General features: G+C 41.3%; 1 pseudogene; it reads right to left on the bottom strand.

Moving 5' to 3' along the window:
• Positions 1–22,104, bottom strand: part of LOC124594627 — a 178,447-nt pseudogene extending 156,343 nt beyond the window's left edge.
• Positions 22,105–26,339: the final 4,235 nt, after the last annotated feature.

Raw genomic sequence — 26,339 nt, 5'->3', positions numbered from 1 at the left:
ATGGAGAGTGCTTGTTCAGATGTTGTCATATTGTTTTGATGGGCTAGACACCAGATGTTGTGGGAATAGGGATGCTGTAATGTGCTTTTCGTCAATATATATGAAGGTAAAAAAATTCCTTTTTTTGTATTATTTCAATGTCTTGAACAATAATGCCTATTGGTTACAGGTTCAGTCAACAAAGCATCTGGCTCGTGTTCTTGTATTAGACTGTATTTCTGGTTTCTATGTGCAATTATAGTATTTCTGGTTTTTTTTTTATTACTTCAGTATAAATGATGTTTAAAATATCTGATCTTATTGAGGAAGAACCGTGCCAGATGTGTACGTTGAATCACACTTCCACACACAGAACAGCTACACTTGTGTTTTGTTGTTTCGTAGGTTTTATAGTTGCTGGGGACTTAATTAATAAATTGTGTTAACGGAAGTTTTCTCTCATTCTTTGTTGTTATTCTACGCAGTCAGATTGCGTACTAATACCAGTCAGGGCCAACCGTTTACGAGACTTCGTAATCGGACAGACAGTACTAAAAATTTAAAAGTATTTGCATTCATTATATAATTAAGCCCCCATGCACGTGGCGACCGCTGCTTCGGATCGTCCCTTGGAATTATTCTGATTGTAAAAATAGCAGACAGTAGTATTGTTGTAGTAATTTGTAGTTTAGTAATTGTAGTCTATATTGCATGTGTAGATTTGGTAATTGTCAATCTTCTAATGGTATATTGGCAGAATTTAATTTTTGATGTCTTGTACACAGGTCTGACAATTTTGTGCAATTGTGAAGCTTCTAATTGTTCGTTAGGCGTGTTTGTCGGGAAACATTTCGTGTGAATGGTATTGTTGGAGATAAAATGTCATTGTGTGTAATTTTCGTATAGTGACGAGTTTTGTATATTTTGTAAATGATTATGCGATCGATGAAAAAGGCAAAAATGATGAATAGTCAGAATAACGAAATTGTTGACATGGCGAACTCGCCAACACAGGAGAACAGGATGATGAATAATGAAGTGGAAAACAATTTAACAAGTCGGGAAAATAGTCCGGAAACAGTTCAAAATTTTTCACAATCAAAAAATTTTCAGAATACGAGATTAACGACAGAAGATATGGAGCAGTTGATGAGTGCAATATGAAATTTGGGATCACGGTTAGACTCACAAATAGGAACAATTAAAACTGATATGGGAACAATGGAAACACAGTTAAGATCTGAATTAAAAACACAGATGGGAGCAATGGAAATACGGTTAGACTCATTGGGATCACAGTTAGGATCTGAATTAAAAACAGTGGCAACACGGCTAGAAACTGATATGGGAACAATGGAAACACCGTTGGACTCACGAATAGGGACATGTTTCAAAAACATGAAAGATGAATTTAAGAAAGAAATTAGAGAAGAAGTACAACCGATTTTGAATGCTCACAATAATAGATTAATTTCAATAGAAATCAGACAAAAGGAACAGGCTAGAGAACAGGAAGAAAGAGATCAAAAATTTTCAGAGTTAAATTTACAACGTGCACACAATAAGGAAGAAATATTTGAAAGAATCGAGGAATCCGTACCAAATGACAGAATAAATAACTTAACACAACAGTATGAACAGTTAACTACTAAATGTGTCAATACTGAAACCCGAGTCGCGACACTTACGGAAGACGTAAATAAACAGAAGGAACAAATAGGTGACTTATCGGAAAGAGTTGAGGAGATTGCAGATAAATTGACAAGTCTTAGTTTAAATGGGGACAGAGATTCAGATGATACAGCTCCATTGCCATTTGCAGAAACCGAAGAGTACCAGAACATAAAGAAGCATGTTGAAAATCAAGGAAAAATGAACGCATCAAAAGGGAATTTGAGGCATTACGAAAGCAATTCAAACAAATTGAAGGCGAAATTGTAGGAAAAGACAGCAGAAGAAATTTAGAATCACAGATAGCAGAGGGGTTTGAAGAAAGTAATTTATTTCATTTACGGGATGCAACAAGAGAGCGCCAGGCGCGCGAACTTGACAATAATCGAAACTCGGACTGGGACAGATGCGGTAGGTCTTTGTCGCCACGAGGAGAAAACTTTGACTATAAACACTTCTTAACTGTTCGGAAATTTAAGATCTTTCGCAATTCTAAGAATGACATACATCCATTTTCATGGTTAGATCAATTTACGTACGCACTTCCGCCAAGTTCGCCACCAAGTCACAAACTGGAATTTATGTGCGGCTGTTTATGTCCTCAGGGGATTCACTACACTAAGTGAATATGTGCCGTAACGTGCACAGGGCCCCGAGCTGCAGTAGTGCTATTTCCATTTTCGTTTTCTGCACTGCTGCCTACTCTTTTACTATTCTTTGTATCTATCAAAACTACTCTTCGACTATCAATCTATCTAGAGAGACGGTAAAGAATAACCGGATATGACTATTTTACCCAAAAGTGATTTCGGAAATTACCGTCTGGACTTACTGTATCTTCAGCAGCATTCATTCGTAATTTAAACGAAATTTTACCTGTTTATCTTCGTGACAATATTACTTCATATGTTGACGATATTCTTATTGCTAAACGTTCTTGGAGTGAGCATAACAAAATTTTGGATTCATTATTACGTATTTTTGCAAGAGTTGGCATTACAGTGAACTTGGAAAAATCTGAAATTGGTCGTTCTCAGGTGAAATTTCTTGGTCACATTATTTCTAGACAAGGTATTCTTCCTGATCCAGAGAAACTAGATGCTGTTCGTAATTATGCTGTTCCTACTACAAAACGTGATGTTCGTAGTTTTCTTGGTGTCTGTAATTTTCTTAGACGCTGTGTTAGATTGGACAATTTGGCCACACCTCGTTTATGTGAACTATCTGGTAAGAATTCTAATTGGTGTTGGGATGAGGAAGCTCAAGCAGAATTTGAACAACTTCGTGATGCTTTAGTTCCTGCTCCACTTCTTTCACATCCGGATTTATCTAAAGATTTTTGTTTGGCGACGGACTCATCATACAAAGGCTTAGGTGCACATTTATTTCAAGAGATAGAAAAAAACGGCTTTGTAGTACAGAAAACTATTGCATTTGGAAGTCGTGTTCTCTCTAAATCAGAAAAGAATTATTCGATTACGGAACTTGAAGCTTTTGCTGTTGTTTGGGCTTTCACAAAATTTCGCACATTTTTGTTTGGCAGACATACTAAGGTTTACACCGATCATCGAGCTCTGGAATTTCTTATGTCAACAAAATTAACTCATGGCAGATTGTCACGATGGGCGCTGTATCTAGAGGAATTTGACTTTAGTATTGTTTACATACAGGGTTCTTCAAATATTATTGCTGATGCTTTATCATGTGCACCTATGGGTTTGAAACAAAGTGCTGAAGAGGACTGCAAAGAAAACAATTATTGTTTGATGTATATTCAAGGTGCTGCGTTTGAGAATTTTATTTCGTCTTCGCTCCAGGACATCGCTAAGGAGCAAAACAAGGATCCAATCTGGAAGGACTTTAAGGAGAAATGGAGGAGAAAGGAAAGCGTAGCGATTAGACAGTATTATTTAGTTCGCAATGATATTCTTTTTAAACGAAAATCGGTCGACAACTCTGTTTGGTTAGTTTGTATTCCTGATGAGTGGGTCAATAAATTGATTTGGTACACACATTTCAGTTATGCACACTTTGGTCCCAGAAAATGCTTTCATAAATTACGAGAAAATTGCTACTTCAGTAACGTGGAAAAACGTATTCGATCTGTTCTTGCCAAATGCAAATTATGTCAAAAGGCTAAGCCGCCAACTATTTCTCACAGAGCACCGTTGTTTCCTATTATTCCAGCGAAATTAAAGGAGATGGCTGCAGTCGATTTGTTCGGTCCAGTGGTTCATTCTACTAATGGTTTTGCGTACATTTTGGTAGCAGTGGAATTGACATCAAAATATGTGTGTTTTACACCTTTACGCAAAGCAACAGCTCGTTCAGTATCTAACGCTTTCATCAAACATTTTCTTAAAGAAGTGGGTCATGTTGATAAGATTATATCAGATAATGGATCACAGTTTCGCTCTAAAATTTGGCTTCGTACTCTATGGCATTGGAAGATTAAACAAATTTTCATTTCACTTTTTCACCCTCAATCTAACGCTTCAGAGAGATGGATGAAGGAAATCAATAAATTGTGTCGACTTTATTGTCATCAGAATCACAGAACTTGGGATCAGTATCTTCATATTTTTCAAAACATTCTGAATGAACTCCCTAATGATTCAACTTCTTTACCGCCGATATTGATATTAAAAAATTAAGCACCGACAAATCGCATTTCTGAAATCGTTCCTTTTTCGCCTACACGGAAACTGTGGCATTCTGAAGTTGTGAACCTGGCTCTGCAAAATATTGCATCTGCGGCTGCTAGAAGAGAGAAATCAGCTAAACGTCCTGGTCGTTTAAAAACCTTGTCAGTTGGTCACAATGTGTTAGTTAAGTCTCATCGTTTGTCTCACAAAGGAAAAGGCTTGTGTCGCAAATTTTTTCTGCTTTATAACGGTCCATATAGAGTTCGCAAAGTTATTCATGATAACACTGTCGAAGTAGAAACTCTTAAATCTCGGCGCTCTGAGGGAATACATCACATATCGAACGTTAAAATTTTTGTGGAATGACATACTTTTGAGAAACTAACAGTTATATGTAAACATACGGAGAGTACAAGGATACCGCGCCGTGTTCCGGCGGCGGCACATGCTCAAAGCAACAGTCAAGTCTGCGCGCCGCACAAGGCAGTCGTTGACCGCAAACAATTACTTCCTACGTCACGCGTACTTACAGCTGATCGAGCGCTCAGTGCGAATGCACTGACAGCCGTAAATAAATACACAGTCTAATTTCTCCGATTAAATTCAGTATAAAGCTATAGTGACTTGAAAAATTATGTTATTAACGTTCAGTATTTTTCAGGATACGGTTGTACAAAATATTTAAGAACTTCAGGTAAATTCTGTGTATGTCCGACGTTAAGAGGACTTGCTATCGAGAAATTTTCAGGAAGAATGTAATTTCGAAGAAGAAAGTAATAAACTAAAAAGGTAACTATTAATTGAGTTTATTTTTCAGGTAACTTATTTCCACTTAGGTACGTACTTTAGACGTAATTTGCTGCTCGCGATTACTGATTTATACTTTGTGCTACATTTTATGTTCTATGAATTTACTTGTGAAGCGACGTGCTTGCGTACGTTAACTGATATTGACAATGATTGATTAACGAACAGGGTTGTTAATTATGTATATTATGCATCGCTTGGTTGCACTGCTTTTTCACTGATGTCATATTTTTCTATTATGTGCCTGCTGTGCTTATTTATTTAAATTATAATTGTCACTTGATTAATTGTGCTGATGTGGTTATGTATGTAGGTTACACTTTGTGATTTATCTGCTTGCGCCTTCATGTTTACTTATTAAGATTACATATGAACATTTATTTGCTTATGCTGATATGATGCTAAAGACCGGTTTATTGTGTAAGATACATATTTGCTGCTTTGCGTATGGATTGCATATTTATACATTTCTGTTTGTTGTCATAACTACTCTTTAATTTGGTATATAGAAATGCTGATATACTGTGTACGAACATAGAGTTTAGGTTACACTATGGTATTAATTATAGATTGTTTACTTGGCAGAGCCTCGTTGTAGGAATTGTGCTGCATCCACTTGTTGACATTCTGTTCTCCACTGGTATATTTATTCGCTATTGCATGTTTTGTTTACGCTCAGTGCCTTATATTTTTAAGATAAGAAAGTGAACTGCTATAATTCGACGAACGACATTAGTACAAGAAACGTCATAGAAGTCACATGAGCTGGAGGTTTTATGGAAGCTGTATAAATGTATGCTAATAGGAAGCTAACGACATGACATACCAACACTAGGTTTAGACCATTGGCAGTTATTACACTGCATTCTTCGTGAGCAATTGAAATAGCAAGTGACACTTGACACAAGAAATACTCCACATTTTTGCTTCTGCTTTGCCATGATTCTTCTAGTGGTGTACACACTGTGAAATATTATGATTGTACACACTCCGTACTTGTATTTACTTACTGGAAGTTATTCGAACTAAAGGCTGTTAGAGGTCATGTATGCATTTCTTTTATTTAATGATGGACAAGGTACCCAAAAAATATTTTATAATTCATAACGAGTAGAAGATTTGGGTCAGATGGATTACACAGAGGTTGTGTGTGGACATTGTGTTTCGGATTGTATGGGATGATGAATTGAAGTTTGCACTAGGATTTTATCTGTACTTGTTCGAGGAGACTGGCTAGAGGAAAGAGTTGTTATGGAAGTGAAATGATATTGGCGATAAGGTTTATATGAGTCGACGTATTGAAGAGGTATTATTGAGGTATTGAGATAGTGTGAAGTTGATGATTATTAGAGTTTTGGTGGACAAGAGTTAAGGTAAATGATATTGATGATAAGGTTTATATGTATCGACATAAGAGGTATTATTGAAGTATTAAGATTATGTGATGATGATTATTATTATAGTTTTGGTGGATAAGACGTGAAGAAAGTGAGGAGAACTTTTGTTTGTTTGTTGGTCTATATGGAACGAGGAGGATGAAGATAGCAGACTAGAACACTCAAGTGGAAAGAAGATTGTCTACACACATACTCTGTTAAATCACTAAGCAGTATATACTTTTTTTTGGAGAGAGGAAACATTTGCATATCTTGGCACGCTGACAGTTGTTCAGCAACCGTACATTTTGATTTGGCTTGGCAAACATTGGTCTTGACATGATGACTATGACGTTGACTAACTATTATTGACTGTTATACATTGCTGCCACTACTACTTGATACACAAGTTGAACATAAAATTTTGGACAGAATTGCATTTACACAACTAACACTATTCAATTACACAGTAGTACTTAACGTGGATGAGAGATGAGTGAGTGTGATTTGTGTGTTTTCCTTTCCTAATCCCAAATAATTGGTACCGACCTATCTCATAAATATTATTTTACTTGTTTGTTGTGGTCTGCACTGACACCCATAAATATTATAGGATAACTGTTATTTGTGGATTGTAATATTTAATATGACAATTATCTGATATCAGTTGTGTGTTTATTATAATTTGTATGTTTTGTGTAAGAGCATTGATAATAATTTTGTAAATGCAATTGTGTGTGCCTTCAAACTGTGGTTCGTACCTGCACTTATTCAACATTGATGGGTGCCACTTGGAAATGTTCAATTTCTGCTAATGAACTGTCTAATTAGTGATAGTGTATATTATTGACTGTTACAAGCACCTGTTCAACATTACTGGGTGCCACTGATGGAACTGCTTCAGCTGAAATAATGTCACTTGTTGGTATCTGCACCTGTTCCACAATGCTGGGTGCCACTGATGAAACTGCTTCTACTGAAATGATGTCACTTGTTGGTGTCTGCACCTGCTCAACATTACTGGGTGCCACTGATGGACTGCTTCTACTGACATAATGTCACTTGTTGCTGTCTGCACCTGCTAAACATTGCTGGGTGCCACTGATGGAACTGCTTCTACTGAAATGATGTCACTTGTTGGTGTCTGCACCTGCTCAACATTACTGGGTGCCACTGATGGACTGCTTCTACTGACATAATGTCACTTGTTGCTGTCTGCACCTGCTGAACATTGCTGGGTGCCACTGACGGAACTGCTTCTACTGAAATGACGTCACTTGTTGGTGTCTGCACCTACTCAACATTACTGGGTGCCACTGATGGACTGCTTCTACTGAAATGATGTCACTTGTTGGTGTCTGCACGTGTTCAACATTGCTGGGTGCCACTGATGGACTGCTTCTACTGAAATGATGTTACTTCTTGCTGTCTGCACCTGTTTAACATTGCTGGGTGCCACTGATGGAACTGTTTCTACTGAAATAATGTCACTCGTTGGTGTCTGCACCTGTTGACCATTGCTGGGTGCTACTGCTGGAGCTGTCAACTACTTGTTTATTGAACTGTGGAAAGCATTTTATGTGAATATTTGTATAAACTGATTTTTTTGTGTATTTACTGTTTGTGAAATGTTATGAGACTCTTACCTACACCTATTTGACATTGCTGGTGCCATTGATTGAATGGTACTTGTGTAAACTGTTATGTAAAATCACATGTATGAAATCATTTGTATTCCTTACTGTATTTCTATATATTAGGTTATGGAATGGTCATTGCAACGCCAAAATTTATTTAGTGAAGTGATATTTACTTATTAATATTATCTTTTATTTTTGTCTGCGTTTCTTTTGGATGAATTTTGTGGTATTTTCATCACCAATGCTGGCAAAAATACCATCAAATTCTGGCCCGTGGAGGAGGGGCATATGAAAGGTGGCTACACTGAGCCACAGCGCCAGAGATTGCGCCAAAGAGTATTATTCAGCCGCCTCCACTGGCAGTGCTTATCGAGAAGTCGTGGTGGGCAGTGCTTATTGAGAAGTAGCAGTAGGCAGTGCTTGTTGAGATGTGGTAGTGGAGCGTTCTTGTCGAGAAGTCGTGGTGCAGAGTGCTTATTGAGAAGTAGCAGTAGGTGTGCTTGTTGAGATGTAGCAGTGGTGAGTCGTTGTTGAGAGGTTCCCATGGAGAGTGCTTGTTCAGATGTTGTCATATTGTTTTGATGGGCTAGACACCAGATGTTGTGGGATTAGGGATGCTGTATTGTGCTTTTCGTCAATATATATGAAGGTAAAAAAATTCCTTTTTTTTGTATTATTTCAATGTCTTGAACAATAATACCTATTGGTTACAGGTTCAGTCAACAAAGCATCTGGCTCGTGTTCTTGTATTAGACTGTATTTCTGGTTTCCATGTGCAATTATAGTATTTCTGTTTTTTTTAATTACTTTAGTATAAATGATGTTTAAAATATCTGGTCTTATTGAGGAAGAACCGTGCCAGATGTGTACGTTGAATCACACTTCCACACACAGAACAGCTACACTTGTGTTTTGTTGTTTCGTAGGTTTTATAGTTGCTGGGGACTTAATTAATAAATTGTGTTAACGGAAGTTTTCTCTCATTCTTTGTTGTTATTCTATGCAGTCAGATTGCGTACTAATACCAGTCAGGGCCAACCGTTTACGAGACTTCGTAATCGGACAGACAGCTACTAAAAATTTAAAAGTATTTGCATTCATTATATAATTAAGCCCCCATGTAATATGTCACAAAACAAATGGACTAGAGCAGGTATTAATGAGCCCCCATACCCTTAAGAACCTCAATTACATGAAAATGAGACATAATGAGGCAGAGTTCTCAAATTTCCATTATGGGTGCAAAAAAATTCATAGGAAGGCGCTGATTGCTGAAAAAAATTTAATGAGAAAATAATAGGTAGGGCAGAAAATAAAATCAAAGCATTCTGGGATGCCATGAATAAAGAAATAGGAAGAGACAGACAGTGTTATAACACCGTACTCATGAGGAAGAGAGAGAGAATGTAACGATAATGATACTGTCTGACAAATTATATAACATTCTTCGTGTACTGCAGAGAAGTTACAACAAAAATTTCCAGTGCCAAATATAACACCTGTGAATAGATATGCAGTCAGAATAATGATGTTATTACCCAACACAGAATCTGATGAAGTCAGTGAATGGAAACAATGAACAGAGAGTACGCCAACTCCATTAACAAAGATAATAAATGAATCCTTCACATCAGAAAAATTTCCGGGAAGGCAATAGAGGACACAGAAAATTACTGGCCTATTTCTCTGCAGTCACCATTCTCAAAAACAACAGAATCAATTATGACAGACAGATTAATGAATTACTTGAATTAATCTGGGTTTGCCTCAGTACTGTGGAGGCTCTGTAGTTGGTGAGTAGACACTCCCTCCCCCCCCTCCCCCCCCCCCCCCACGCTGTTGGCCAGTAGGGTGAGATCATCAGAAAGGGCTAGACAGGGTACATTGAGGCTGTCTTTCTTTCACCCAAGCTTCAGTCCTGCTTCTGGTGACAATATGGAAGTCCATTCTCTGAGGATTTTCTCCAGAACACAATTGAAGAGGATGCATTAGAGACCATCCTCCTGCCTCACTCCTGTCTGGATGGGAAAGCTTGCGGAGAGTTCACGCCTGAACTTCGCTTTGGAGGTGGTGTCCTTCACGGTAGTTGGGACCAGTCCGGTCTTCCCACCTAGGCTTAGTTCCCACAGCGTAAAAAAATGCATATTTTCAATAAGATCTACATCAAAATTATACAATTCACTAAAAACGTTTCACGAGAAGTTGTTTTTTTTTTAGGGGGGGTTGGGGGGGGGGCGGGATTATGGCGTCGAGGATAGGCACAGCTGTGACAAATCTGCAATTGTCACAGTATCACCCCGTTGCGGTTGTGCCTGCGTCTCCCGCCATTCATTCCAGACGGTCAGCCTCTTAACAACATGGTGCACTGGCGCTGACCCCGCTTCCGAACACAGACAAATGACGATCTGCCCTCAGGGGTGAGTGGGTGGGTACCCGCGGCTGTCGTGGGCGGCTGCGCTGCATCTGTCAGCACCCTACCACCGTGCGAGCTGACGCCACGGTTAATAGCGGCGCCGGAGGACGGCCGCCTCGGTCGATAGTCAATCCGACCTGGACCCGCGTCGGGTCTGGGAAGGTGACATCGCGTACGACGTTTGCAAATCGAAAAAGAGACGGGGTGTGGGGAGGAGGGGCTGGTGCGTGACATTCGGCAGCCCATCCTGCCCTGCGTGGGTTTCTCCCACGCCGCTACCTCAGCAGTCCGTTACCGAGCTCCCCAGGATAGTAACTTCCGTTGTTCAAACAGCCCAAATCGAAATATCAACATAACACGCTCGAGCATCGAATGAACACCCATCTATTTAAGATAAACCACAATGCATGGGCGTACCCAGCGAGTGGCAGAAGATATTCGAACTCGTTCGCGCAGATCCGGGATAAATTTTTTGTCTTCGGCACGTTACTGTCGGCAGGGAAGTTTATAGAAATAATAAATTTAGCGATAAACAATCCGCTCTGCTATTCACAGGCATGTTACGTCCCCAAGGAAGAGCGTATTCACTTGTAGGCAGTAAGGGATTGTTGTGTCTAGACAAGACAGTCTAGACACAATGAGAGGAAGCCGAAAGACACGCCCTAAGCTAAAGCAGGATGGCGTGAGGTCTGAAGCAGGATACGTAATGAATACTATAAAGAAAAGTACGTAGCTTCTGGAATACTTAACTTTAATCCATCCTTTTGGTACATCTGGAGATTGTGGCGATACAAGTGAGACTCTTTAGATACATACAATGTTACCAATGGCGCCTTGCTAGGTCGTAGCCATTGACTTAGCTGAAGGCTATTCTAATTATCTGCTCTGCAAATGAGCGAGGCTTCGTCAGTGTGCATCGCTAGCTACGTCGTCCGTACAACTGGGGCGAGTGCTAGTCAATCTCTCGAGACCTGCCTTGTGGTGGCGCTCGGTCTGCGATCCCTGACAGTGGCGACACGCGGGTCCGACATGTACTAATGGACCGCGGCCGATTTAAAGCTACCACCTAGCATGTGTGGTGTCTGGCGGTGACACCACAGGGATCATGACTATGTGAAGTTTCTAACGAACAACATCGTTTCGCCTACCTTATTTAAATGTAAAATGCTTTACTGCTCCTAAACTATTAATTTTTTAGTTACAGCTGACGCTAACTGTAGATTAATAGCAGTTGTCGTGCAGGTTATGGCAAGCAGTAGATGGCGAGACATTTAGTGCAAGTGATTTATAAAATAATTTTTAGAACGTTCCACAAAACTGGCCATCACCGAAAAAACTATCGGGCACTTCAGTAAAAGCCCCATTAGGGGTGCCTGAAGCCCTTGCTGACTTACATAATTTAATGAGTCCATTTTCTGGATTGCTACTAAGTGACGAAGAAAGATTATTTACCAAGAAATTATCGGCGGCTAGAGTGCTTGTGGAACGCACGTTCGGATTTTTGACGAGCAAGTTGCATATTCTCCCAAAGAAAAAAAAACTCCTTTAAAACACGAAGACATTGTTATTCAGTGCATATCCTTCTTTCACAACATATTAATCGATAAAGGTAGACACAAAATCTCCCTTCAGTTGAGTTTTTACCAGGACATGATCGAAAACAGCGCTTTGAAGCATGCTTTCAGAAGCAAACAGTGGAGCTTCAAGAAGGATGAGGAGCGGAGGAGAGGTGTTCAAAACCTGTCAACTGTCATTATTGCAAATTTACCTCATGAATCGTTTATTGAATACTGTAACTACTGGGGCTACCATTTCTTTATTAAAATGATATAATTTGTACGTAACTCAAATATGATAATATACCAAAGTTTATGCGTTTCTTGTCTGTAGTATTTTTGGTAGTTATTTATTTTAATTTTTTGCACTTAAACATTTCATTCCAGGCTTGGCATACCAGACCTCTGTCGTGGCAGTGTTTGTTTTTCTGATCCCACAACACGGGATGTTGACGTACATATGGGACTTTCGACGTCCATCGCAAGAAATCGCATCCAACGATTGCACGAAACAAATCTCGGAGCTACCGTGCAGCACTGTTCAGCATCTCTCTGCTCAGCCCGCAGTGTAAACGGGCACCTCGCTATGCTACTGTTCTTATATTTAAAATGTTTATTGAAAGCAGTTTTTCACTCGTTTACTGTTTTATTTAATAAGAAGTGTTGTATGTTGTCTCGAGTCCTTGTTTCCTGAGACTAGTACGACCTGCCCCCCCCCCCCCCCCCCCCAGTTCAGATCCTGGGAACGCCTTTGCCACAATGTATAACTATGTAAGAAGACAAATACAGGGTTATGCTCTTCAGTCCCGAGGTATTATATATGGGGCCTCCAGGTTTTACTTTTTTCTCACTCCCATACGTAACTGAACTTTTTCTGGTCTGTGGTATCACGTACAATAGATATCATACTTGCGTCATCTCACTTGTTCGTCCTCCTGACGAGCATCATGATATGGCAGTACTGACTGGAAACTTCGGATTCTGAGACTGCACAGCATGTCTCAGCGAAATAAAAATAAAGATCCAGCTTTTTCCAATTACATGTGTTTTCATGTGATTTAATGTAGGATAAAAAACTGTACTGATATCCCTCAGTTAGAAGTGAACTATAAATTACCGTTATAACGGATTTATAAAATTAAAACTTTAGGGTATCACATATGATTCCTCAGGACTTTGTTTGTGTCAGTTGAAGTGTGGTTATATTTTTTGCACTTGACCCCAGACTTGACTGATGAAGCGATCGCCCAGTTCGTCGACAGAATAGATCGAGATGAGTCTGACAGAGATCGATGAATCTCATGATGAATATGACGCTTTGATGCAGTGCGTCAGAAGAAGAAACAGTGCCTGTCTCTCAAATACGAGTAAGAAACGAGTTATGGAAACATAAAAATGAGTAAGAATAAGTGTGTTATTAAAATTATTCCTGTCTTCCTCTAGACAGTTTTCTTAGAACTTTTTTAAATATTTTGAATTTTTTACTTAGAGTTGTCGAAATGCTTGGTACCAAGTTAGTAGTTTGACCTTTTTGTGAAATCTACAGCAAATGCGGAAAATATGTGTAATGTTGGTAATTTCTTTTGTAATAAGGCAACATGAAACTGTGGTGTCACCGCCAGACACCACACTTGCTAGGTGGTAGCTTTAAATCGGCCGCGGTCCATTAGTATCCGTCGGACCCGCGTGTCGCCACTATCAGTAATTGCAGACCGAGCGCCGCCACACGGCAGGTCTAGAGAGACTTACTAGCACTCGCCCCAGTTGTATGGACGACTTAGCTAGCGATGCAACACTGACGAAGCCTCGTTTATTTGCAGAGAAGATAGTTAGAATAGCCTTCAGCTAAGTCAATGGCTACGACCTAGCAAGGCGCCATAGCAATTGATAGTTATCGTATGAAGCATGTCTCATCAAGAACGATGTATACAAATGATGGATTAAAGTTAAGTATTCCAGAAGCTACGTACTTTTCTTTATACCATTCATTACGGATTCTGTTTCAGACCTCACGCCATCCTGCGTGAGTTAACGCGTGCATTTCGGCCTCCTCTCTCAATTAGTGTGCGTTGTGTTGGCTAATCTGCCGACACAACAGAAACTATATTGGTGTGTGTATAAATGTGCAGCTTGAGTCTCATATATGATACCGTCTACAAGAAATTCACTATGGTTTAAAAAAAATTGAGAGTCATTCATTGGTAACTAGCATTAACAAAAAGCAATTACCGTAGACGTAGCTCATTTGGACTTTTAATGCGTGGTCGGGACTGAAGAGGTTATTGAAAATGGTCTAAACACTTTCAGTCTATTGTAAAAACATTCGTGCAGAGGTAGGGTAAGAGAGTTAACCAGAAGGTAATACACCGTATTTTTTTCTCATCCGAATACAATGCTACGAATGCGAAACGATACGAATGTATTATTTAAAGTCTGAGTGAGCGCCCAAGTTTCCGTCACTTCCGACAGAGAGCGTAGCTGTAGAGCAATTTCAAAACGGCGCTTGTAGGTGATAAGTTATAAGCAATGCGCCGTCACTGAATTTCTCACTGCAGGGAAAGAAACTGTCGGATATATTCACAAACGCTTGTGCAATGTCCATGGATCATCTGCTGTCGAAACAACAATAGTTACTCGCTCGGCACGGAGGGTGAGGTCATCAGAAGGCTGTTCGGCGAAGTCCCACGATTTGCAGCGGTCATGGAGACCATCCACGGCTGTTATACTTGACATGTTGCAGGGAACTGATTGTGTCATTCACGAGGACAGGCGCATTAAGACTCGGCACTTGGCGCTGAATCCATCAATCAGCAAAGGAAGTGTGGATGCAATTATCCGCACTCTCGGATATTCAAAAGTGTGTGCACGATGGGTCCCGCGGTGTCTAACGGTAGATCACAAATCGTACAGAAGAAACATTTGTTTTGATTTATACTAATGTTTTGAAGTGAGGGGGACGCATTCTTGTCCCAGATTGGGACAGATGATGAAACTTGGGTGCACTATCTTGAGCCCGAAACAAAACGACAGTCGATGGAATGGCGCCATCCCACTCGCCACAGAAGAAAAATTCAAAGCAACTGCTTCCGCCGGCAAGATGATGTTCACTGTGAAGGTATGATTCTCATTGATGTGATGCCAAGAGATGGTACCATTAATTCAGAAACGTATGTCAATACATTAACAAAACTCAAGACGGGCTTCCTGCGACTGTGGCGCTACAGCAACTCAGGAGATGTTTTGCTGCAACACGGTAACACTCGGCCCCAGACAAGTCCGAGGACTGCTGAACACATCGCAAAACAAGGTTGGACAGTGTTACCCCATCCACCCTACAGCCCCGATCTATCCACCTCAGACCTCCACTTGTTTGGGCCATTAAAGGATACCATTCGAGGAAGACAATTTGAGGACGGTGAGGAAGAGATTCACACAGTGGAGCATTGGCTCCGCCACCAGGAAATAGATTGGTACCAGCAGGGCATACAGGACCTTGTTTCGCGCTGGAGGAAGGCCATAGAAGGGGCTGGAGATTACGCGGAAAAATGTGGTGTGTAGATAAAACACCATTCTTTCGTGTGTGTATTCTCATTATGTTCGATAAAGAACTATTATCTAATTATTTGTGTGGAAGCAGCAACTCAAAAAATTTTTTTGTTACAGTGATCTCCAGCAACATGTCTGCCAGATCGGTGGCGAATGCGTTTTCCACAGTTCATGTGTCAATTTCAAGAGGACAGTGATCATTTTTCAACAGGATGGTTCCCCACTGCAGTTCCACAATGATGTTCGTGAGTTCTTGGGCACTGAGCTACTACAACAATGAATCAGTGATGCATCAGCTGGTAATCTCCAGTTGCTGGCATACCCTTCATATTCCCGAACCTATAACCATGTGATTTTTATGTTTGGGGCTACATCAAAGACACTGCTTTCACTTCTCTATTTCCCTATAACATCGGCTGACTTGCGAGGAGGTATGAGGGATCAATGCGGACATTATAGGGCGAATGTGGGCCAGAATGGAATATAGGCTGGACGTGTACATGTCACTAACATTTGACTTGACTTGACTTAATTCCTTTGGCCCCTATGAGGGCATAGGGCATCCAGAAGAGTTCGCCATCCGTCTCTGTCTTTGGCCATTTGCCTCAAGTCTGCCCAGGTCTTGCCAAGTCTTATTGCTTCCCCTTCCACTGTCCTTTTCCATGTGCCCCTTGGTCTTCCTCTCTTCCTTGTTACCTGGGGATTCCATTCCAATGCTTTTTTCTCGAAGTCTCCATCTGGTTTTCTCAAGGTGTGCCCCAACCAGCCCCACTTTCTCTCTCGTATCTGATCTTCTATAGGTATCTGTTTTGTTATTCGCCAGAGTTTCTCATTACACAATTTTTCTGGCCACCAGATATTCATAATGCGTTGAAGACATCTATTTATGACGCTTTGTAACTGGGATGTTATATTTTCATCCATTTTCCAGCTTTCACTGGCGTACAGAAGGACAGCCTTCACATTTGTATTAAAAATACGGATTTTAGTTTTGTACGTGATATTTCTATTTTTCCATACTGCCTTTTTAATGCGGTTTTTCACGTCATCTCCAGCTCCACCATCTTCCTCCACTATACTACCCAGATACAGGAATGAGCTGGCAGTCTCCACCCACTGATCCCCTATTAACAATGGCACCTCCATGTTCCCTGAATTTACTCTCACATCCTTTGTTTTGCCTGTATTTATCTTGAGGCCAGCAGTCTCTGCTTCTTCTTTCAGCAAGTTTAATTTAGCTTGCATATCAGTCAGCCTTGGAGCTAATAAAACTACGTCGTCTGCAAAATTCAAATCCACCAGACGTTCGTGAATCCCCCACTGGATTCCTCGTCTCCTGCCTGCTGGGACTCTTCTCGTAACAGAGCCTAGAACGAGTAGAAAAAGTGTCGGTGACAAAATGCAACCCTGCCGGACTCCAGTTGTTACTTTTATGGGCTCTGTCATATTTCCCTTGTGGTGTACGCAGCATTTGTAGCCATCATATAGATCTTTTATGATGTTTAAGACCTTCTGCGGTATGCCATACTTCCGCAACACCTGCCAGAGCACTTTATGTTTCGCGGAATCGAAGGCCTTTTGAAAATCAATGAATGACAGGTACATGGTTGCTTGGAATTCTTTGCCTTGCTCTAAAATGATCCTAAGAGTGTTAATAAGATCAACACAACTACGTTGTGCCCTAAAACCGGCCTGTTCTTTACGCAGTCGCTTTTCAAGGGATTCTTTAATTCTGTTTAAAATAATTCTGGTGAGGACCTTACTGGGCACTGACAACAATGTAATACCACGCCAGTTGTTAAAGTGTGACAAATTTCCCTTTTTTGGGAGCCTTACCACGAAACCATTTTTCCACTCCTTTGGAGATTTCTCTTCAAGCCAAATATGCTTCAGCAAAGGATGGAGCATTTTAACAGTACTTTCAATATCGGCTTTTAAGAGCTCCGGTGCTATGTTGTCTAGGCCTGGAGCCTTTGTATTTTTTAGTGTTTTCAAGGCAATCCTAATTTCCTCCATTGTGGGGCACTGCAAATTTATATCTTGATCTTCTTCGACTTTCTCTGGAGCATCTCTTACCTGTTCCTTTTGGTTGTCTTCACAATTTAATAGTTCCTTGAAGTGCTCCTCCCATCTCTGTAGCTGTGCCTGTTGAGTTGTAAGCATCACCCCATCCTTGTTCTTCACTGGTCTTTCATGTCTGAAGTTCTCTAATTCTGCTTGGTCATCCATCCATCTCCTTTCATCTCGACGTTGCAATGCATTCACTTTTTTGTTCGCCTCCATGCATTCTTTATGCGCTTCGCTCTTCTGCGCTCTTGTCTTACAAATACTTAAGTTTTAGTTCTTTCCTGTGGCTGATTTCATTCCACGTAGCATCGGAGAACCATTCCTTCCATTGATGTGCCCTAGACCCTAAGATTTTTTCTCCCACATCTAAATAAATGTCTTTGATTTTTTGCCAGCATTTTTCAATTCCCTCTTCCATAAAGTTTTATTCAGAGAGGACCTGGAATCTGTTTTGTAGTTCAAGGGCAAATGTTTCTTTGATCTGTTGGTCTTTTAATCTAGCCACATCTATTTTCTTGCACCTGTGATTGAGCTTGGTTCTATTTGCTACTACCTTCAGTCTGAATTCCGCCAAAACAAGGTGGTGGTCACTTCAAACGTCAGCCTCTCTTCTATTTCTGACATCTAACAGAGAGAGTCGGAACTTGCGGCTTATGACTATGTGCTCTATTTGATTTTTGGTATCGTGGTCTGGAGAAACCCACGTTATCTTATGGCAGTATCGATGTTGAAACAATGTGCCTCCAATGACTAGGTCATGTTCAGCGCATGTATCTATCAACATTTCATCATTTACATTCGTGATCCCCATTCCATGCACGCCCATGATATGTTCAAGCCCTTCATTTTCTGAACCACCTTTTGCGCTCAAATCACCCATTAAAATTTTTATGTCCCAGAATTTGTTTGTATAAGGACTCCGTTAGGCTCTGTATAAAATGCATCTTTTAATTTTCCTTTTGCTATTTCAGTAACTGCATAGCATTGAATTACAGTGACACATCGCACATTTGTTTTAAAGTGTGCGGTTATTATCTGAATCTACTAATCAGCAAAAGAAGTGTGGATGCAATAATCCGCACTCTCGGATGTTCAAAAGTGTGTGCAAGATGGGTCCCGCGGTGTCTAACGGTAGATCACAAATCGCACAGAGGTAACATTTGTTTTGACTTGTACTAATCTTTTGAAGTGAGGGGGAGGCATTCTTGTCCCAGATTGGGACAGATGATGAAACTTGGGTGCACTATCTTGAGCCCGAAACAAAACGACAGTCGATGGAATGGCGCCATCCCACTCGCCACAGAAGAAAAATTCAAAGCAATTGCTTCCGCCGGCAAGATGATGTTCACCGTGTTCTGGAACTGTGAAGGTATGATTGTCATTGATGTGATGCCAAGAGTTCAGAAATATATGTCAATACATTAACAAAAGACAGGCTACCTGCGACTGTGGCGCTACAGGAACTCAGGAGATGTTTTGCTGCAACACGGTAACACTCGGCCCCAGACAAGTCCGAGGACTGCTGAACACATCGCAAAACAAGGTTGGACAGTGTTACCCCATCCACCCTACAGCCCCGATCTAGCCACCTCGGACCTCCACTTGTTTGGGCCATTAAAGGATACCTTTCGAGGAAGACAATTTGAGCACGGTGAGGAAGTGATTCACACAGTGGAGCATTGGCTCCACCACCAGGAAATAGATTGGTACCATTAGGGCATACACGACCTTGTTTCGCGCTGGAGGAAGGCCATAGAATGGGATGGAGATTACGCGGAAAAATGTGGTGTGTAGATAAAACACCATTCTTTCATGTGTAATTCTCATTATGTTCAATAAAGAATTATTATATGAATATTTGTGTGGAAGCAGCACCTCAAAATTTTTTTTGTTACAATGATCTCCAGCAACATGTCTGCCAGACATTTCCAGAAGGACAATGCAACACCCCACACCTCCAGAATTGTTATAGAGTGGCTCCATGAACGTTCTTCTGAGTTTAAACACGTCCGCTGGCCACCAAAATCCCCAGACATGACTATTGAGCATATCTGGAATGCCTTGCAACGTGCTGTTCAGAAGAGATCTCCACCCCGTCGTACTCTTACGGGTTTATGCACATCCCTTCAGGATTCACGGTGCCAATTCCCTTCAGCACTACTTCACGCCACGATCAAGCCACGTCGTGTTGCGGCACTTATGCGTGCTCGCTGGGGCGCTAGACGTTATTAGGCAGGTGTACCAGTTTCTTTGGCTCTTCATTGTACAAAAGGAGGATCAAACAAGGCATCCAACATAGACCGAACAGAAAAGCTTGAGAAAGCGTACAACTGACATTGATGCACTACACTGAAAGAAACTTTTAGAGACATGCCAAACTCGGGCACTACAATACAATTGACTACCAGAAGCGTTCTACGTACAAGAAACGACCAAATCCGCAGCGTTAGACGCCGCAGAGACAGAAAAAATTGAATATCAAATCCTCTGAAAATTTTTTGGGACAGTACTCAGTATTAGTATAAGGATGCAGAGCCGTATGGAAGACTTGTACGTACGCACAGACAGGCTCTCATATACGATCAAAAAAGTCCGATTAACTCCCGATGGACACATACGTAGAATGCACAACAGCATATTTTTAATGTTGTAAGCAGGTCAATCAAAGAAACCATTTGCTTTCAGGAAACAGAAGAAGACCTAAAACATGCAGTATTCAGTAGGGAAACGATAAAAGGAAGAGAAAAATTCAGAAACAAGATTGTGAACACGAAAGGAAAAAAAAAACAGCAAAAATATGGACAGAGCACAAGATTCTGTAACACAGTCAAAGAACGATGATATTTTGCGAAGAGAAAATCAAGAAGGAAACAAAAAAGCCTGAATAATGATGTAATATTCCAGCAAAAGAGTGTAATAATAATAATAATAATAATAATAATAATAATTAAGAGGAAAGCAGAACATACGCAGTTATAACCCGTATTAGCAAAAATACGGTATAACACATTTGAGACTGAATCGTGAATAGTCAATGTGTGGTTGATTATTATAATTTGCTTTTATGGCCTCACTGGACAACTTCAGTCAATCATTCCCTGGTCCTCTTCTTCAGTAAGAGCATGTTTCGTTCTTTCTTAACTGCCGAGTATATTTTCATTCGTTCTGATCTTATCTGTGTTTTCTCATCTGTAAATACCCTTTTCATTGTGTGTCGTTTGTCTACTTTCGGTTTAAATCTTATTTCTTGGCCTTCAGTTTCTTGAGATTTCCTGTCTTGTTTTGCAGGTCATCCAATGGTTTATCTAGTTCTCCCATGTCCTCTTCAAATTCCTTGATCCATCCTACTTGTTGCTTCAGATCTCACAGGTTTAGTTTTCCACATGTGTGGTTTACGAATACCTATTTCGCCTACTAGTGAACACACTCTTCAAACTAGTTAGTGTGGGTTCAAATGGCTCTGAGCACTATGGGACTCAACATTTTAGGTCATAACTCCCCTAGAACTTAGAACTACTTAAACCTAACTAACCTAAGGACATTACACACACCCATGCCCGGGGCAGGATTCGAACCTGCGACTGTAGCAGTCCCGCGGTTCCGGACTGCAGCGCCAGAACCGCTAGACCACCGCGGCCGGCAGTTAGTGTGGGTAAAAAATCCTCATTTACATTAGCGCCTTGGTGGTAACGATATAGTTTTATTCTCAAAAAGGAGTGATTTGGAGAGACTATAAGAAACTGAAAGGGAGAAGAAGAGGAACAAGAAGACCATTAACTTTTTAATGGAATCGCCTGGCTTCTAGTCGTAAACTTCAGAGTAAAGAATTTTAAGCAGTGACTACCATGTGTCCTTATGTTTTGACAGCTAAATGTCCGATACAAATTGTAGGTGGGACACTTCTTGCTGAAAGGTCGTAAAATATAATTTGTATCATTGCTTAAGGCCAGGTAGCACCGGTCCGTACCGCACACCGGCTCTACAGTACATTCACCTCCTGGACGTTGGCAAAACCCGCTCGCCAGGCGACAAATGTAGTGTCGTGTAGAAAACATCCTGGAGAATCCACGTGCAACGTTTGACCTTTCGCGCTGGTGAGTCGGCGAACGCACCATAAATCCGGAGGCTTTGAGCGGCGGTCCAGGCGCTCAGCTGCCTGCTATGTGTGTGTGTGTGTGTGTGTGTGTGTGTGTGTGTGTGTGTGTGTGTGTGTGTGAGAGAGAGAGAGAGTGAGTGTCAGAGAGAGAGCCGGCTGTACACTCACTCTGGACGCACGACCGCGACATTTCGGCGACTAGACTAAGCAGTCGAACCGCGTTGCTAATGAGAGCCAATCTGGTTACCGTAACGAGCCTGCTGCCAGCCGGCGTCCGTCAGCAGCAGCAGCAGCGGACCCCCGTACATTCTGCGGAACCCAGCCACAGCAGCACCAGATAAAATTGCGCAAGACGTGGGATGAAACGCTCACACGGCTCTTGGGAGGCTCGGCGTAAAGTGTTCCCACTGCGATTTTTGTCACTGACTTTCTCCTGCAATAGATTATGAACGAATACTGATCTGAGCCTGGTGTTCGTGCACTATCCAGGGAGATTTATTGAACTATATGAAATTAAATCGTCATGACTTCTGAACAGTTTGCTTTAGGGCGTTCAAACTGGCCGCATGTCATGACGGAAATTAGTACGCGCATGTCCAAACAAATTTCCGGCTTGCAGCAGGTCGTCGTTCAATACCTCGCACGATATTTCAACTGGGCACCTGCCAGTCCTCTTCAGTTGAGCCACCTCTGGCAGGTGCCCAGTTGGAATATCGTGTGAGGTATTGAATGACGACCGGTTGCAAGCCCGAAATTTTTTTGCACAGTCAATTCGCCGGGAAAATTTTAAAATTCACGGTATGCGCATATATGGTTTGGTTCAGTGACGAAGGCAACTTTCATTTGGATGGGTTGGTCAATAAGCAAAATTGGCGCAGTTAGGGGACTGAGAATCCGTATTTGAAGTCTCTTGACCCTCAACGGATGACTGTGTGTTGTGCAATGCCCAGTTACAGAATAACTGGTGCGACATTCTTTGATGCCACGATACACTAGCGAACGGTACGTGAACGTTTGGAAGATGATTTCTTCCCCATTATCCAGTGTGACCCTGATTTCGACAAGATGTGGTTCATGCAAGAATGACATCGACACAGTCGGAGCAGGAGAGTGTTTGGTGTCCTGGTGGAGCACTTTGGGGACCGAATTCTGGCTCTGGGGTACCCAGAAGCCACTGGCATGGGCCTCGATTGGCTGTCATATTCTCCAGATCTGAAGACGTGCGACTCCTCTTTTGGGCTATATTAAAGAGAAAGTGTACAGCAATAACCCCAAAACCGTTGCTGAGCTGAAAGCAGCCATTCGGGAGGTCACTGGTAGCATCGGTTTCCCGACAGTTCAGCGGGTCATGCAGCATTTCACTATTCGTGTGCGCCATACCTTAGCGAATGATGGCAGACATGTAGTTTGTAATTAATTTACGTTTTATTCATAATAGTTCAATAATTGTCACCCTGTACGTACCTGTCATTATGCGACTAAAATTACTCGAAATTTCTGTCTCTGATCTAACTTCAGTTTTCCAACATTTATTGGTTTTTATTGTGTAGGAAAGATAACACCGTTTACGCAGCACAGTCAATGCGAGATATACCTTACACAAGAAACAGATTTTGTAAGAGATAACTATCTGCAAAGGAAGGAATAAACGATTTTTTCAAAATTATTGAGGCCCATAATAAAATTATTCCACCAGTTGCTTAGCACATACGAGACATGCGACGTATCTTCTAACTTCTAGGAAATTACAGAATAAGGCTATTTTGGATCAGACTCCAATAGATCGCGAGTTAACGTCACAGTGACAATCTGGTGAAGTTTTGCACGGATGTGTCGTGCAGTGTGTTTAGAATAGCTTTATATTGCGTCACGTGGCTCTTTTCAGTTCAGAGCACAAAGTGAGCACATAGTAATGTCTAGAAAATAGTGTATCCCGTCAAGTGTGACTACCTGCTGAGGCGTTTCGCCTGATATCATGCTGCCGGATTAACGTAACTGTCATGCGTTTCCTTCTTAATGTTACTTCTCGACCACGTACTGGATGTGCAACGATGACAACACTGCAGCGTTTTCGAAGGGATGTGTTTGATCACTCAGCATACGCCAGAACTTGACTCCATGTGGTTTTCACCTATTTGCTCACCCGAACCACTGGCTACGAGGACAGAATTTTGGCACAGACAGACAGCTGCAGAAGAGAGTAGGCAATGGCGAAAATCAAGGGCCTTCTATGATGAGAGTATTGGTAAGTTGGTACCACGCCACGAAAAATGCCTAAGCCTGAGCAGCGGGTGTGTAGAGAAGCAGTTGAAAGCTATAGCTAAAAACTGCAAAATGAAACGTTTCCTATTTTCAACGTGGTTTCCATTTCACGAGGTATCGAATATGAAAAAAGTATAGCCCTCATAGTTCCACGTTCTGGCTCTAAAGGTCGAATTGGGAGCGACCGACTGCCGTGCCATCCTCTGCTAGTGGCCTTATCGGATCTGATGAAGAATCACATATAGTCAGCACACTGCCCTCCCACCCATTGTCGGGTTTCTTCAGCTTGGAATCGCTACTAATCGATAGAGTAGCTCCTCAGTCGGCCTCTCGAGACTGCGTGCACCCCGTAGCTGCCCTTCCACCTAGTAAAAATCCTTGGCGGTACCTGAAATCGAAACTGGATCCCTCGCATGGCAGTCAGCATGGCTGGTCAGTTAGCTGCGGAAGCGATCAACGACTTCTGGAAGAATCTAATAATTCCATATCTAAGAAGTGAGCTGCTGGCAGGTGTGAATATTACCGAACTACCAGTTTAATAAGTCATGGTGGCAAAATACTGAGTCGATTTTTTTATAGATGAATGGAAAAAGTAGTAGAAGTCAACCGCGGGGCAGATCTGTTTCGGTTGAGGGAAAACATAGGAACATCGAGGAAGTACTTCTCCTTTGATTCATCTTTGAAGGTAAGTCGAAGAAAAACAAACCCACGTTTACAGTATGTGCGAGTATAGAGAAATCGTTGGACAATATTAAGTGTAATACACTATTTCAAGCTCTGAAGGTAGCTAGGGTAAAACAGAAGGAACGAAACGTTATTTACAATTTATACGGAAGCCAGAGTGAGTTGTAAGAATGAGTGACATGAAAGGGAAGCAGTAGTTGAAAACGGAGTGAAACAGAGTTGTAGCCCATCACCGGTATTACTCAATCTGTACTTCGAGCAAGCAGCAAAGGAAACCAAAATGATGTCAATGTGCCGGAGAAAAATTAAAACCCTAGTGATCTGCCAATGACACCGTAATTCTGTCAGAGGCGGCAAAGGATTAGGAAGAGCACATGCACGGAATTGGTTGGTTCTTGAAAAGGAGTTATAAGATGAACCTCAAACCTAAAACAACGGTAATGCAACCTAGTCCAATTAAACCAAGAAATTTTGAGAGAATTACAATAGAAAATGAGACACTGAAACTAGTAAATGAGTCTTGCTATTTGGTCACCGAAATGACTGATGACGTCCAAAGCAGAGAGGATATGAAACACAGACTGGCAACAGTGAGAAAACTGTTTATTAACAAGAGGTGTTTGTTAGCATCTAATAAAATATTTATGTATTAGGAAGTTTCCTCTGAAGATATTTGTCATAAATGTAGGCGTCTAATGAAGTCAAACGTGGCCAATAGAGAAGAATAGAATCTTTTTAAAGGTGGTGGTGTAGAATGATTATGAAAATTAGGTGCGTAGGTATGAGGTATTTCATCGTACTGCGAAAAAAGAAATCTGTGGTAAACTCGACCAAAAGAAGGGATCGGCTGATAGTGCAAATCGTAAGGCACAAAGCAATAGTAAATTTGGCAATGGAAGGAAGTTTGAGGGAGGAGGAGAGTTAAAAGCTGCACAGGGAGGCCAAATCTTGATCACAGAAAGCAGCTACTAATGGGTGGGAGGTTTGCAGTAATTATGCCGAGATGGAGAGGTTTACAGAGGACAGACTAACGTGGAAAGCTGCAACAAACGAGCTTTCTGAGTGAAGATAACTACAACAACACTTGAAAGTTTTGTACTGGGTAGTTATAATGAAAGTGCAGCTACTCGACGAAGTCCAGTGTTGGCTGCAATTATCACGTGGCAGTGAAACTTGATAGTAACGCTAACGCGTTAATATCAGTTTACACTGGAAAACAGAGTATTTCCGGTTTTGGTCATCAGATGCAAATCTGGCGGTGTACAGCGTTTGTATGATGATATGACATCCATGCTCTCATTTGACAAGCCGTAACGTGAATGAACGTATGACTATTGATAAAAGTGACCGTGCACTGTTAGTGAAATTGTTTAAGTATGAATGGCAGCAACTAAAGTGTTGCAGTGATAGAGTACCACCAACTGAAACGTCTGAAGTGAGGCGCGATGATAACGAAATTCGAAATCACTGGTAAGCTTCGTTTGACACCCAGAATATGAAAGAGTTATATGCCAGCGGAAGTTATGACGAGTTTGCTGTTGCTATATCTGACCATGCTGCAAATGCCTCGGATGGTGCTAGTGCCCGTCCAGTGTCA

This window comes from Schistocerca americana, chromosome 2 (genome assembly GCF_021461395.2).
Source record: "Schistocerca americana isolate TAMUIC-IGC-003095 chromosome 2, iqSchAmer2.1, whole genome shotgun sequence".
NCBI classification, from domain to species: domain Eukaryota; kingdom Metazoa; phylum Arthropoda; class Insecta; order Orthoptera; family Acrididae; genus Schistocerca; species Schistocerca americana.
The sequence above is the reverse complement of the archived record's forward strand: the minus strand, read 5'-3'. Positions and strand labels throughout refer to the sequence as shown.